The following is a 13,170-nucleotide window of genomic DNA, read 5'->3' as shown; positions in this document are numbered from 1 at the left end:
AAGCCGTCCTTCACCTAGCTTGTTGGGAACACAAAGTTTCTTTTCAGTTGCAAACTCCAAACCATACATTTTTATGGGGAGGTACTAGATCCAACTCGGTTTTACAGTGAAAACTGCAGGAACTTCAAACCGGCACTAGTAAACATACTGAGAAACCAGAGTAAAGTTTTTCCTGCAAACCGTTCCCATTGTGCTGGATGAACGAACGTCTCTCCATATGCTCAGTTCTGAGAGATAAGTGTGTTTGAAAGCCGTCCTTCAAATTGCTTTTTGGGAACACAAACTTTCTTTTCAGTTGCAAACTCCTCTCCATACATATATATGGGGAGGTACTAGCTCCAACTCGGTTTTACAGTGAAAACTGCAGGAAATTCAAACGGGCACTAGGAAACAGGCTGAGAAACCAGAGTAAAAATTTCCCTTGCAACCCATTCCCTTTGTGCTAGGTGAACGAACGTCTCTCCACATGCTCAGTTCTGAGACATAAATGTTTGTGAAAGCCGTCCTTCAACAATATTGTTGGGAACACAATGTTTCTTTTCAGTTGCGAACTACAATCCATACATATATATGGGGAGGCACAAGCTCCAACTCGGTTTTACAGTGAAAAGTGAGGGAACTTCAAACCGGCACTAGGAATCAGACTGAGAGTCCAGAGTAAAAGTTTTTCTGCAACCCGTTTTCTTTGTGCTAGATGAACGAACATCTGTCCACATGCTCAGGTCTGAGAGATAAGTGTGTGTGAATGCCGTCCTTCACCTAGCTTGTTGGGAACACAAAGTTTCTTTACATTTGCAAACTATACTCGATACATATATATGGGGAGGCACAAACTCCAACTCGGTTTTACAGTGAAAACTGCAGGAAATTCACACCGGCACTAGGAAACAGACTGAGAAATCAGAGTAAAAGTTTCTCCTCCAAACCGTTCCCTTTGTGCTAGAAGAACGAACGTCTCTCCACATGCATATTTCTGATAAGTGTGTTTGAAAGCCGTCCTTCACCTAGCTTGTTGGGAACACAAAGTTTCTTTTCAGTTGCAAACTACATTCCATACATTTATATGGGGAGGTACTAACTCCAACTCGGTTTTACAGTGAAAACTGCAGGAACTTCAAACCGGCACTAGGATACCGACTGAGATTCCAGAGTAAAAGTTTCTCCTGCAACACGTTCCTTTGTGCTAGATGAACGTACGTCTCTCCACATGCTCAGTTCTGAGAGATAAGTGTGTGTGAAAGCCGTCCTTCACCTAGGTTGTTGGGAACACAAAGATTCTTCTAAGTTGCAAACTACAGTGCATACATATATATGGGGAGGCACAAGCTCCAACTCGGTTTTACTGTGAAAACTGCAGGAAATTCAATCCGGCACTATTAAACAGACTGAGAAACCAGAGTAAATGTTTCTCCTACAACCCGTTCCTTTGTGCTAGATGAACGAAATTCTCTCCACATGCTCAGTACTCAGGGATAATTTTTTGTGAATGCCGTCCTTCACCTAGCTTGTTGGGAACACAAATTTTCTTTTCACTTGCAAACTCCACTCTATACATATATATGGGGAGGTACTAGCACCAAATCGGTTTTAAAGTGAAAACTGCTGGAACTTAAAACCGGCACTAGGAAACAGAATGAGAAACCAGAGTAAAAGTTTGTCCTGCAATCCATTCCCTTTGTGCTAGATGAAAGAACGTCTCTCCACATGCTCAGTTCTGAGAGATAAGTGTGTGTGAAAGCCGTCCTTCACCTAGCTAGTTGGGAACACAAAATTTCTTTTCTCTTGCAAACTCCTCTCCATACATATATATGGGGAGGTACTAGATCCAACTCTGTTTTACAGTGCAAACTGCAGGAACTTTAAACCGGCACTAGGAAGCAGACTGAGAAACCAGAATAAAAGTTTCTCCAGCAACCCGTTCCCTTTGTGCTAGATGAACGAATGTCTCTCCACATGCTCAGTTCTGAGAGATAAGTGTGTGTGAAAGCCGTCCTTCACCTAGCTTGTTGGGAACACAAAGTTTCTTTTCACTTGCAAACTCCACTCCATACATATATATGGGGAGGCACATGTTCCATCTATGTTTTACAGTGAAAACTGCAGGAAATTCAAACCGGCACTAGGAAACAGACTGAGAAACCAGAGTAAAAGTTTCTCCTGCAACCCATTCCCTTTGTGCTAGATGAACGAACGTCTCTCCACATGCTCAGTTTTGATAGATAAGTGTGTTAAAGCCGTACTTCAACTAGGTTGTTGGGAACACATAGATTCTTTTCACTTGCAAACTCCACTCCATATGTATATAAGGGGAGATACTAGCTCCAACTCGGTTTTATATTGAAAACGGCTGGAACTTGAAACCGGCACTAGGAAACAGAATGAGAAACCAGAGTAAAAGTTTGTCATGCAAACCATTCCCTTTGTGCTAGATGAAAGAACGTCTCTCCACATGCTCAGTTCAGAGAGATAAGTGTGTGTGAAAGCCGTCCTTCACCTAGCTAGTTGGGAACACAAAGTTTCTTTTCACTTGGAAACTCCACTCCATACATATATATGGGGAGGTACTAGATCCAACTCGGTTTTACAGTGCAAACTGCAGGAACTTTAAACCGGCACTAGGAAGCAGACTGAGAAACGAGAGTAAAAGTTTCTCCTGCAACCCGTTCCCTTTGTGCTAGATGAAAGAAAGTCTCTCCACATGCTCAGTTCTGAGAGATAAGTGTGTGTGAAAGCCGTCCTTCATCTAGCTTGTTGGGAACACAAAGTTTCTTTTCAGTTGCAAACTCCACCCCATACATATATGGGGGAGCTACTAGCTCCAACTCGGTTTAACAGTGAATACTGCAGGAACTTCAAACCGGCACTTGGAAACAGATTGAGAAACCAGAGTAAAAGTTTCTCCTACAACACGTTCCCTTTGTGCTAGATGAACGAACGTCTCTCCTCATGCTCATTTCTTAGAGATAAGTGTGTGTGAAAGCCGTCCTTCACCTAGCTTGTTGGGAACACAAAGTTTCTTTTCACTTGCAAACTCCACTCCATACATATATATGGGTAGGTACTAGCTCCAACTCGGTTTTACAGTGAAAACTGCAGGAAAATAAAACCGGCACTAGGAAACAGACTGAAAAACCAGAGAAAAGTTTCCCCTACAACCCGTTCCTTTGTGCTAGATGAACGAAATTCTCTCCACATGCTCAGTACTCAGGGATAATTTTTTGTGAATGCCGACCTTCACCTAGCTTGTTGGGAACACAAATTTTCTTTTCACTTGCAAACTCCACTCTATACATATATATGGGGGGGTACTAGCACCAAATCGGTTTTAAAGTGAAAACTGCTGGAACTTCAAACCGGCACTAGGAAACAGAATGAGAAACCAGAGTAAAAGTTTGTCCTGCAATCCATTCCCTTTGTGCTAGATGAAAGAACGTCTCTCCACATGCTCAGTTCTGAGAGATAAGTGTGTGTGAAAGCCGTCCTTCACCTAGCTAGTTGGGAACACAAAATTTCTTTTCTCTTGCAAACTCCTCTCCATACATATATATGGGGAGGTACTAGATCCAACTCTGTTTTACAGTGCAAACTGCAGGAACTTTAAACCGGCACTAGGAAGCAGACTGAGAAACCAGAATAAAAGTTTCTCCAGCAACCCGTTCCCTTTGTGCTAGATGAACGAATGTCTCTCCACATGCTCAGTTCTGAGAGATAAGTGTGTGTGAAAGCCGTCCTTCACCTAGCTTGTTGGGAACACAAAGTTTCTTTTCACTTGCAAACTCCACTCCATACATATATATGGGGAGGCACAAGTTCCATCTATGTTTTACAGTGAAAACTGCAGGAAATTCAAACCGGCACTAGGAAACAGACTGAGAAACCAGAGTAAAAGTTTCTCCTGCAACCCATTCCCTTTGTGCTAGATGAACGAACGTCTCTCCACATGCTCAGTTTTGATAGATAAGTGTGTTAAAGCCGTACTTCAACTAGGTTGTTGGGAACACATAGATTCTTTTCACTTGCAAACTCCACTCCATATGTATATAAGGGGAGATACTAGCTCCAACTCGGTTTTACATTGAAAACGGCTGGAACTTGAAACCGGCACTAGGAAACAGAATGAGAAACCAGAGTAAAAGTTTGTCATGCAAACCATTCCCTTTGTGCTAGATGAAAGAACGTCTCTCCACATGCTCAGTTCAGAGAGATAAGTGTGTGTGAAAGCCGTCCTTCACCTAGCTAGTTGGGAACACAAAGTTTCTTTTCACTTAGAAACTCCACTCCATACATATATATGGGGAGGTACTAGATCCAACTCGGTTTTACAGTGCAAACTGCAGGAACTTTAAACCGGCACTAGGAAGCAGACTGAGAAACGAGAGTAAAAGTTTCTCCTGCAACCCGTTCCCTTTGTGCTAGATGAAAGAAAGTCTCTCCACATGCTCAGTTCTGAGAGATAAGTGTGTGTGAAAGCCGTCCTTCACCTAGCTAGTTGGGAACACAAAGTTTCTTTTCACTTGCAAACTCCACTCCATACATATATATGGGTAGGTACTAGCTCCAACTCGGTTTTACAGTGAAAACTGCAGGAAAATAAAACCGGCACTAGGAAACAGACTGAAAAACCAGAGAAAAGTTTCCCCTGCAACCCGTTCCCTTTGTGCTAGATGAACGAACGTCTCTCCACATGCTCAGTTCTGAGAGATAAGTGTGTGTGAAAGCCGTCCTTCACCTAGCTTGTTGGGAACACAAACTTTCTTTTCAGTTGCAAACTCCTCTCCATACATATATATGGGGAGGTACTAGCTCCAACTCGGTTTTACAGTGAAAACTGCAGGAAATTCAAACGGGCACTAGGAAACAGGCTGAGAAACCAGAGTAAAAATTTCCCTTGCAACCCATTCCCTTTGTGCTAGGTGAACGAACGTCTCTCCACATGCTCAGTTCTGAGACATAAATGTTTGTGAAAGCCGTCCTTCAACAATATTGTTGGGAACACAATGTTTCTTTTCAGTTGCGAACTACAATCCATACATATATATGGGGAGGCACAAGCTCCAACTCGGTTTTACAGTGAAAAGTGAGGGAACTTCAAACCGGCACTAGGAATCAGACTGAGAGTCCAGAGTAAAAGTTTTTCTGCAACCCGTTTTCTTTGTGCTAGATGAACGAACATCTGTCCACATGCTCAGGTCTGAGAGATAAGTGTGTGTGAATGCCGTCCTTCACCTAGCTTGTTGGGAACACAAAGTTTCTTTACATTTGCAAACTATACTCGATACATATATATGGGGAGGCACAAACTCCAACTCGGTTTTACAGTGAAAACTGCAGGAAATTCACACCGGCACTAGGAAACAGACTGAGAAATCAGAGTAAAAGTTTCTCCTCCAAACCGTTCCCTTTGTGCTAGAAGAACGAACGTCTCTCCACATGCATATTTCTGATAAGTGTGTTTGAAAGCCGTCCTTCACCTAGCTTGTTGGGAACACAAAGTTTCTTTTCAGTTGCAAACTACATTCCATACATTTATATGGGGAGGTACTAACTCCAACTCGGTTTTACAGTGAAAACTGCAGGAACTTCAAACCGGCACTAGGATACCGACTGAGATTCCAGAGTAAAAGTTTCTCCTGCAACACGTTCCTTTGTGCTAGATGAACGTACGTCTCTCCACATGCTCAGTTCTGAGAGATAAGTGTGTGTGAAAGCCGTCCTTCACCTAGGTTGTTGGGAACACAAAGATTCTTCTAAGTTGCAAACTACAGTGCATACATATATATGGGGAGGCACAAGCTCCAACTCGGTTTTACTGTGAAAACTGCAGGAAATTCAATCCGGCACTATTAAACAGACTGAGAAACCAGAGTAAATGTTTCTCCTACAACCCGTTCCTTTGTGCTAGATGAACGAAATTCTCTCCACATGCTCAGTACTCAGGGATAATTTTTTGTGAATGCCGTCCTTCACCTAGCTTGTTGGGAACACAAATTTTCTTTTCACTTGCAAACTCCACTCTATACATATATATGGGGAGGTACTAGCACCAAATCGGTTTTAAAGTGAAAACTGCTGGAACTTAAAACCGGCACTAGGAAACAGAATGAGAAACCAGAGTAAAAGTTTGTCCTGCAATCCATTCCCTTTGTGCTAGATGAAAGAACGTCTCTCCACATGCTCAGTTCTGAGAGATAAGTGTGTGTGAAAGCCGTCCTTCACCTAGCTAGTTGGGAACACAAAATTTCTTTTCTCTTGCAAACTCCTCTCCATACATATATATGGGGAGGTACTAGATCCAACTCTGTTTTACAGTGCAAACTGCAGGAACTTTAAACCGGCACTAGGAAGCAGACTGAGAAACCAGAATAAAAGTTTCTCCAGCAACCCGTTCCCTTTGTGCTAGATGAACGAATGTCTCTCCACATGCTCAGTTCTGAGAGATAAGTGTGTGTGAAAGCCGTCCTTCACCTAGCTTGTTGGGAACACAAAGTTTCTTTTCACTTGCAAACTCCACTCCATACATATATATGGGGAGGCACATGTTCCATCTATGTTTTACAGTGAAAACTGCAGGAAATTCAAACCGGCACTAGGAAACAGACTGAGAAACCAGAGTAAAAGTTTCTCCTGCAACCCATTCCCTTTGTGCTAGATGAACGAACGTCTCTCCACATGCTCAGTTTTGATAGATAAGTGTGTTAAAGCCGTACTTCAACTAGGTTGTTGGGAACACATAGATTCTTTTCACTTGCAAACTCCACTCCATATGTATATAAGGGGAGATACTAGCTCCAACTCGGTTTTATATTGAAAACGGCTGGAACTTGAAACCGGCACTAGGAAACAGAATGAGAAACCAGAGTAAAAGTTTGTCATGCAAACCATTCCCTTTGTGCTAGATGAAAGAACGTCTCTCCACATGCTCAGTTCAGAGAGATAAGTGTGTGTGAAAGCCGTCCTTCACCTAGCTAGTTGGGAACACAAAGTTTCTTTTCACTTGGAAACTCCACTCCATACATATATATGGGGAGGTACTAGATCCAACTCGGTTTTACAGTGCAAACTGCAGGAACTTTAAACCGGCACTAGGAAGCAGACTGAGAAACGAGAGTAAAAGTTTCTCCTGCAACCCGTTCCCTTTGTGCTAGATGAAAGAAAGTCTCTCCACATGCTCAGTTCTGAGAGATAAGTGTGTGTGAAAGCCGTCCTTCATCTAGCTTGTTGGGAACACAAAGTTTCTTTTCAGTTGCAAACTCCACCCCATACATATATGGGGGAGCTACTAGCTCCAACTCGGTTTAACAGTGAATACTGCAGGAACTTCAAACCGGCACTTGGAAACAGATTGAGAAACCAGAGTAAAAGTTTCTCCTACAACACGTTCCCTTTGTGCTAGATGAACGAACGTCTCTCCTCATGCTCATTTCTTAGAGATAAGTGTGTGTGAAAGCCGTCCTTCACCTAGCTTGTTGGGAACACAAAGTTTCTTTTCACTTGCAAACTCCACTCCATACATATATATGGGTAGGTACTAGCTCCAACTCGGTTTTACAGTGAAAACTGCAGGAAAATAAAACCGGCACTAGGAAACAGACTGAAAAACCAGAGAAAAGTTTCCCCTACAACCCGTTCCTTTGTGCTAGATGAACGAAATTCTCTCCACATGCTCAGTACTCAGGGATAATTTTTTGTGAATGCCGTCCTTCACCTAGCTTGTTGGGAACACAAATTTTCTTTTCACTTGCAAACTCCACTCTATACATATATATGGGGGGGTACTAGCACCAAATCGGTTTTAAAGTGAAAACTGCTGGAACTTCAAACCGGCACTAGGAAACAGAATGAGAAACCAGAGTAAAAGTTTGTCCTGCAATCCATTCCCTTTGTGCTAGATGAAAGAACGTCTCTCCACATGCTCAGTTCTGAGAGATAAGTGTGTGTGAAAGCCGTCCTTCACCTAGCTAGTTGGGAACACAAAATTTCTTTTCTCTTGCAAACTCCTCTCCATACATATATATGGGGAGGTACTAGATCCAACTCTGTTTTACAGTGCAAACTGCAGGAACTTTAAACCGGCACTAGGAAGCAGACTGAGAAACCAGAATAAAAGTTTCTCCAGCAACCCGTTCCCTTTGTGCTAGATGAACGAATGTCTCTCCACATGCTCAGTTCTGAGAGATAAGTGTGTGTGAAAGCCGTCCTTCACCTAGCTTGTTGGGAACACAAAGTTTCTTTTCACTTGCAAACTCCACTCCATACATATATATGGGGAGGCACAAGTTCCATCTATGTTTTACAGTGAAAACTGCAGGAAATTCAAACCGGCACTAGGAAACAGACTGAGAAACCAGAGTAAAAGTTTCTCCTGCAACCCATTCCCTTTGTGCTAGATGAACGAACGTCTCTCCACATGCTCAGTTTTGATAGATAAGTGTGTTAAAGCCGTACTTCAACTAGGTTGTTGGGAACACATAGATTCTTTTCACTTGCAAACTCCACTCCATATGTATATAAGGGGAGATACTAGCTCCAACTCGGTTTTACATTGAAAACGGCTGGAACTTGAAACCGGCACTAGGAAACAGAATGAGAAACCAGAGTAAAAGTTTGTCATGCAAACCATTCCCTTTGTGCTAGATGAAAGAACGTCTCTCCACATGCTCAGTTCAGAGAGATAAGTGTGTGTGAAAGCCGTCCTTCACCTAGCTAGTTGGGAACACAAAGTTTCTTTTCACTTAGAAACTCCACTCCATACATATATATGGGGAGGTACTAGATCCAACTCGGTTTTACAGTGCAAACTGCAGGAACTTTAAACCGGCACTAGGAAGCAGACTGAGAAACGAGAGTAAAAGTTTCTCCTGCAACCCGTTCCCTTTGTGCTAGATGAAAGAAAGTCTCTCCACATGCTCAGTTCTGAGAGATAAGTGTGTGTGAAAGCCGTCCTTCACCTAGCTAGTTGGGAACACAAAGTTTCTTTTCACTTGCAAACTCCACTCCATACATATATATGGGTAGGTACTAGCTCCAACTCGGTTTTACAGTGAAAACTGCAGGAAAATAAAACCGGCACTAGGAAACAGACTGAAAAACCAGAGAAAAGTTTCCCCTGCAACCCGTTCCCTTTGTGCTAGATGAACGAACGTCTCTCCACATGCTCAGTTCTGAGAGATAAGTGTGTGTGAAAGCCGTCCTTCACCTAGCTTGTTGGGAACACAAAGTTTCTTTTCAGTTGCAAACTCCACTTCATATATATATATGGGGAGGTACTAGCTCCAACTCGGTTTTACAGTGAAAACTGCAGGAACTTCAAACCGGCACTAGGAAACAGACTGAGAAAACAGAGAAAAAGTTTCTCCTGCAACCCGTTCCCTTTGTGCTAGATGAACGAACGTCTCTCCACATGCTCATTTCTGAGAGATAAATGTGTGTGAAAGCAACACTTCACCTAGCTTGTTGGGAACACAAAGTTTCTTTTCAGGTGCAAACTCCACTCCATACATATATATGGGAAGGAACTAGCTCCAAATCTGTTTTACAGTGAAAACTGCAGGAACTTCAAACCGGCACTAGGAAACAGACTGAGAAACCAGAGTAAAAATTTCTCCTGCAACCAGTTCCTTTTGTGCTAGATGAACGAACGTCTCTCCACATGCTCAGTTCTGAGGGATAATTGTGTGTGAAAGCCGTTCTTCACCTAGCTTGTTGGGAACAAAAAGTTTCAATCCAGTTGCAAACTTCACTCCATACAAATATATGGGGAGGTACTAACTCCAACTCTGTTTTACAGTGAAAACAGCAGGAACTTCAAACCGGCACAAGAAAACAGACTGAGAAACCAGAGTAAAAGTTTCCCATGCAACCGGTTCCCTTTGTGCTAGATGAACGAACGTCTCTCCACATGCTCAGTTCTGAGAGATAAGTGTGTGTGAAAGCCTTCCTTCACCTAGCTTGTTGGGAACACAAAGATACTTTTCAATTGCAAACTCCATTCCATACATATATAAGGGGAGTTACTAGCTCCAACTCGGTTTTGCAGTGCAAACTGCAGGAACTTCAAACCGGCACTTGGAAACAGACTGAGAAACCAGAGTAAAAGTTTCTCCTGCAACCCATTCCCTTTGTGCTAGATGAACGAACGTCTCTCCACATGCTCAGTTTTGATAGATAAGTGTGTTAAAGCCGTACTTCAACTAGGTTGTTGGGAACACATAGATTCTTTTCACTTGCAAACTCCACTCCATATGTATATAAGGGGAGATACTAGCTCCAACTCGGTTTTACATTGAAAACGGCTGGAACTTGAAACCGGCACTAGGAAACAGAATGAGAAACCAGAGTAAAAGTTTGTCATGCAAACCATTCCCTTTGTGCTAGATGAAAGAACGTCTCTCCACATGCTCAGTTCAGAGAGATAAGTTTGTGTGAAAGCCGTCCTTCACCTAGCTAGTTGGGAACACAAAGTTTCTTTTCACTTAGAAACTCCACTCCATACATATATATGGGGAGGTACTAGATCCAACTCGGTTTTACAGTGCAAACTGCAGGAACTTTAAACCGGCACTAGGAAGCAGACTGAGAAACGAGAGTAAAAGTTTCTCCTGCAACCCGTTCCCTTTGTGCTAGATGAAAGAAAGTCTCTCCACATGCTCAGTTCTGAGAGATAAGTGTGTGTGAAAGCCGTCCTTCACCTAGCTAGTTGGGAACACAAAGTTTCTTTTCACTTGCAAACTCCACTCCATACATATATATGGGTAGGTACTAGCTCCAACTCGGTTTTACAGTGAAAACTGCAGGAAAATAAAACCGGCACTAGGAAACAGACTGAAAAACCAGAGAAAAGTTTCCCCTGCAACCCGTTCCCTTTGTGCTAGATGAACGAACGTCTCTCCACATGCTCAGTTCTGAGAGATAAGTGTGTGTGAAAGCCGTCCTTCACCTAGCTTGTTGGGAACACAAAGTTTCTTTTCAGTTGCAAACTCCACTTCATATATATATATGGGGAGGTACTAGCTCCAACTCGGTTTTACAGTGAAAACTGCAGGAACTTCAAACCGGCACTAGGAAACAGACTGAGAAAACAGAGAAAAAGTTTCTCCTGCAACCCGTTCCCTTTGTGCTAGATGAACGAACGTCTCTCCACATGCTCATTTCTGAGAGATAAATGTGTGTGAAAGCAACACTTCACCTAGCTTGTTGGGAACACAAAGTTTCTTTTCAGGTGCAAACTCCACTCCATACATATATATGGGAAGGAACTAGCTCCAAATCTGTTTTACAGTGAAAACTGCAGGAACTTCAAACCGGCACTAGGAAACAGACTGAGAAACCAGAGTAAAAATTTCTCCTGCAACCAGTTCCTTTTGTGCTAGATGAACGAACGTCTCTCCACATGCTCAGTTCTGAGGGATAATTGTGTGTGAAAGCCGTTCTTCACCTAGCTTGTTGGGAACAAAAAGTTTCAATCCAGTTGCAAACTTCACTCCATACAAATATATGGGGAGGTACTAACTCCAACTCTGTTTTACAGTGAAAACAGCAGGAACTTCAAACCGGCACAAGAAAACAGACTGAGAAACCAGAGTAAAAGTTTCCCATGCAACCGGTTCCCTTTGTGCTAGATGAACGAACGTCTCTCCACATGCTCAGTTCTGAGAGATAAGTGGGTGTGAAAGCCTTCCTTCACCTAGCTTGTTGGGAACACAAAGATACTTTTCAATTGCAAACTCCATTCCATACATATATAAGGGGAGTTACTAGCTCCAACTCGGTTTTACAGTGCAAACTGCAGGAACTTCAAACCGGCACTTGGAAACAGACTGAGAAACCAGAGAAAATGTTTCTCCTGCAACCCGTTCCCTTTGTGCTAGATGAACGAACGTCTCTCCACATGCCCAGTTCTGAGAGATATGTGTGTGTGAAAGCCGTCCTTCACCAAGCTTGTTGGGAACACAAAGTATCTATTCAGTTGCAAACTCCACTCCATACATATATATGGGGAAGTACTAGCTCCAACTCGATTTTACAGTGAAAACTGCAGGAACTTCCAACCGGCACTAGGAAACAGACGTAGAAACCAGAATAAAATTTCTCCTGCAAACCTTTCCCTTTGTGCTAGATGAACGAACGTCTCTCCACATGCTCTCATCTGAGAGATAAATGTGTTTGAAAGCCGTCCTTCACGTAGCTTGTTGAGAACACAAAGTTTCTTTTCACATGCAAACTCCATTCTATATATATATAGGGAGGTACAAGCTCCAACTCTGTTTTACAGTGAAAACTGCAGGAATTTCAAACCGGCACTAGGAAACAGACTGAGAAACCAGAGTAAAAATTTCCACTGCAAACCGTTAAATTTGTGCTTCATGAACGAACGTCTCTCCACATGCTCAGTTCTGAGTGATAAGTGTGTGTGAAAGCCGTACTATACCTAGCTTGTTGTTAACACATATTTTCTTTTCAGTTGAAAACCCCACTCCATACATATATATGAGAAGGTACTAGCTCCAATTCGGTTTTACAGTGAAAACTGCAGGAACTTCAAACCGGCACTAGGAAACAGACTGAGATACCAGAGTAAAAATTTCCACTGCAACCCGTTAACATTGTGCTTGATGAACGAACGTCTCTCCACATGCTCAGTTCTGAGAGATAAGTGTGTGTGAAAGCCGTCCTTCACCTAGCTTGTTGGGAACACAAAGTTTCTTTTCAGTTGCAAACTCCACTTCATATATATATATGGGTAGGTACTAGCTCCAACTCGGTTTTACAGTGAAAACTGCAGGAACTTCAAACCGGCACTAGGAAACAGACTGAGAAAACAGAGAAAAAGTTTCTCATGCAACCCGTTCCCTTTGTGCTATATGAACGAACGTCTCTCCACATGCTCATTTCTGAGAGATAAATGTGTATGAAAGCAACACTTCACCTAGCTTGTTGGGAACACAAAGTTTCTTTTCAGGTGCAAACTCCACTCCATACATATATATGGGTAGGAACTAGCTCCAAATCTGTTTTACAGTGAAAACTGCAGGAACTTCAAACCGGCACTAGGAAACAGACTGAGAAACCAGAGTAAAAATTTCTCCTGCAACCAGTTCCTTTTGTGCTAGATGAACGAACGTCTCTCCACAGGCTCAGTTCTGAGGGATAATTGTGTGTGAAAGCCGTTCT

Source organism: Camelus dromedarius, chromosome 11, assembly GCF_036321535.1.
Source record: "Camelus dromedarius isolate mCamDro1 chromosome 11, mCamDro1.pat, whole genome shotgun sequence".
NCBI classification, from domain to species: Eukaryota; Metazoa; Chordata; class Mammalia; order Artiodactyla; family Camelidae; genus Camelus; species Camelus dromedarius.
The sequence above is the reverse complement of the archived record's forward strand: the minus strand, read 5'-3'. Positions refer to the sequence as shown.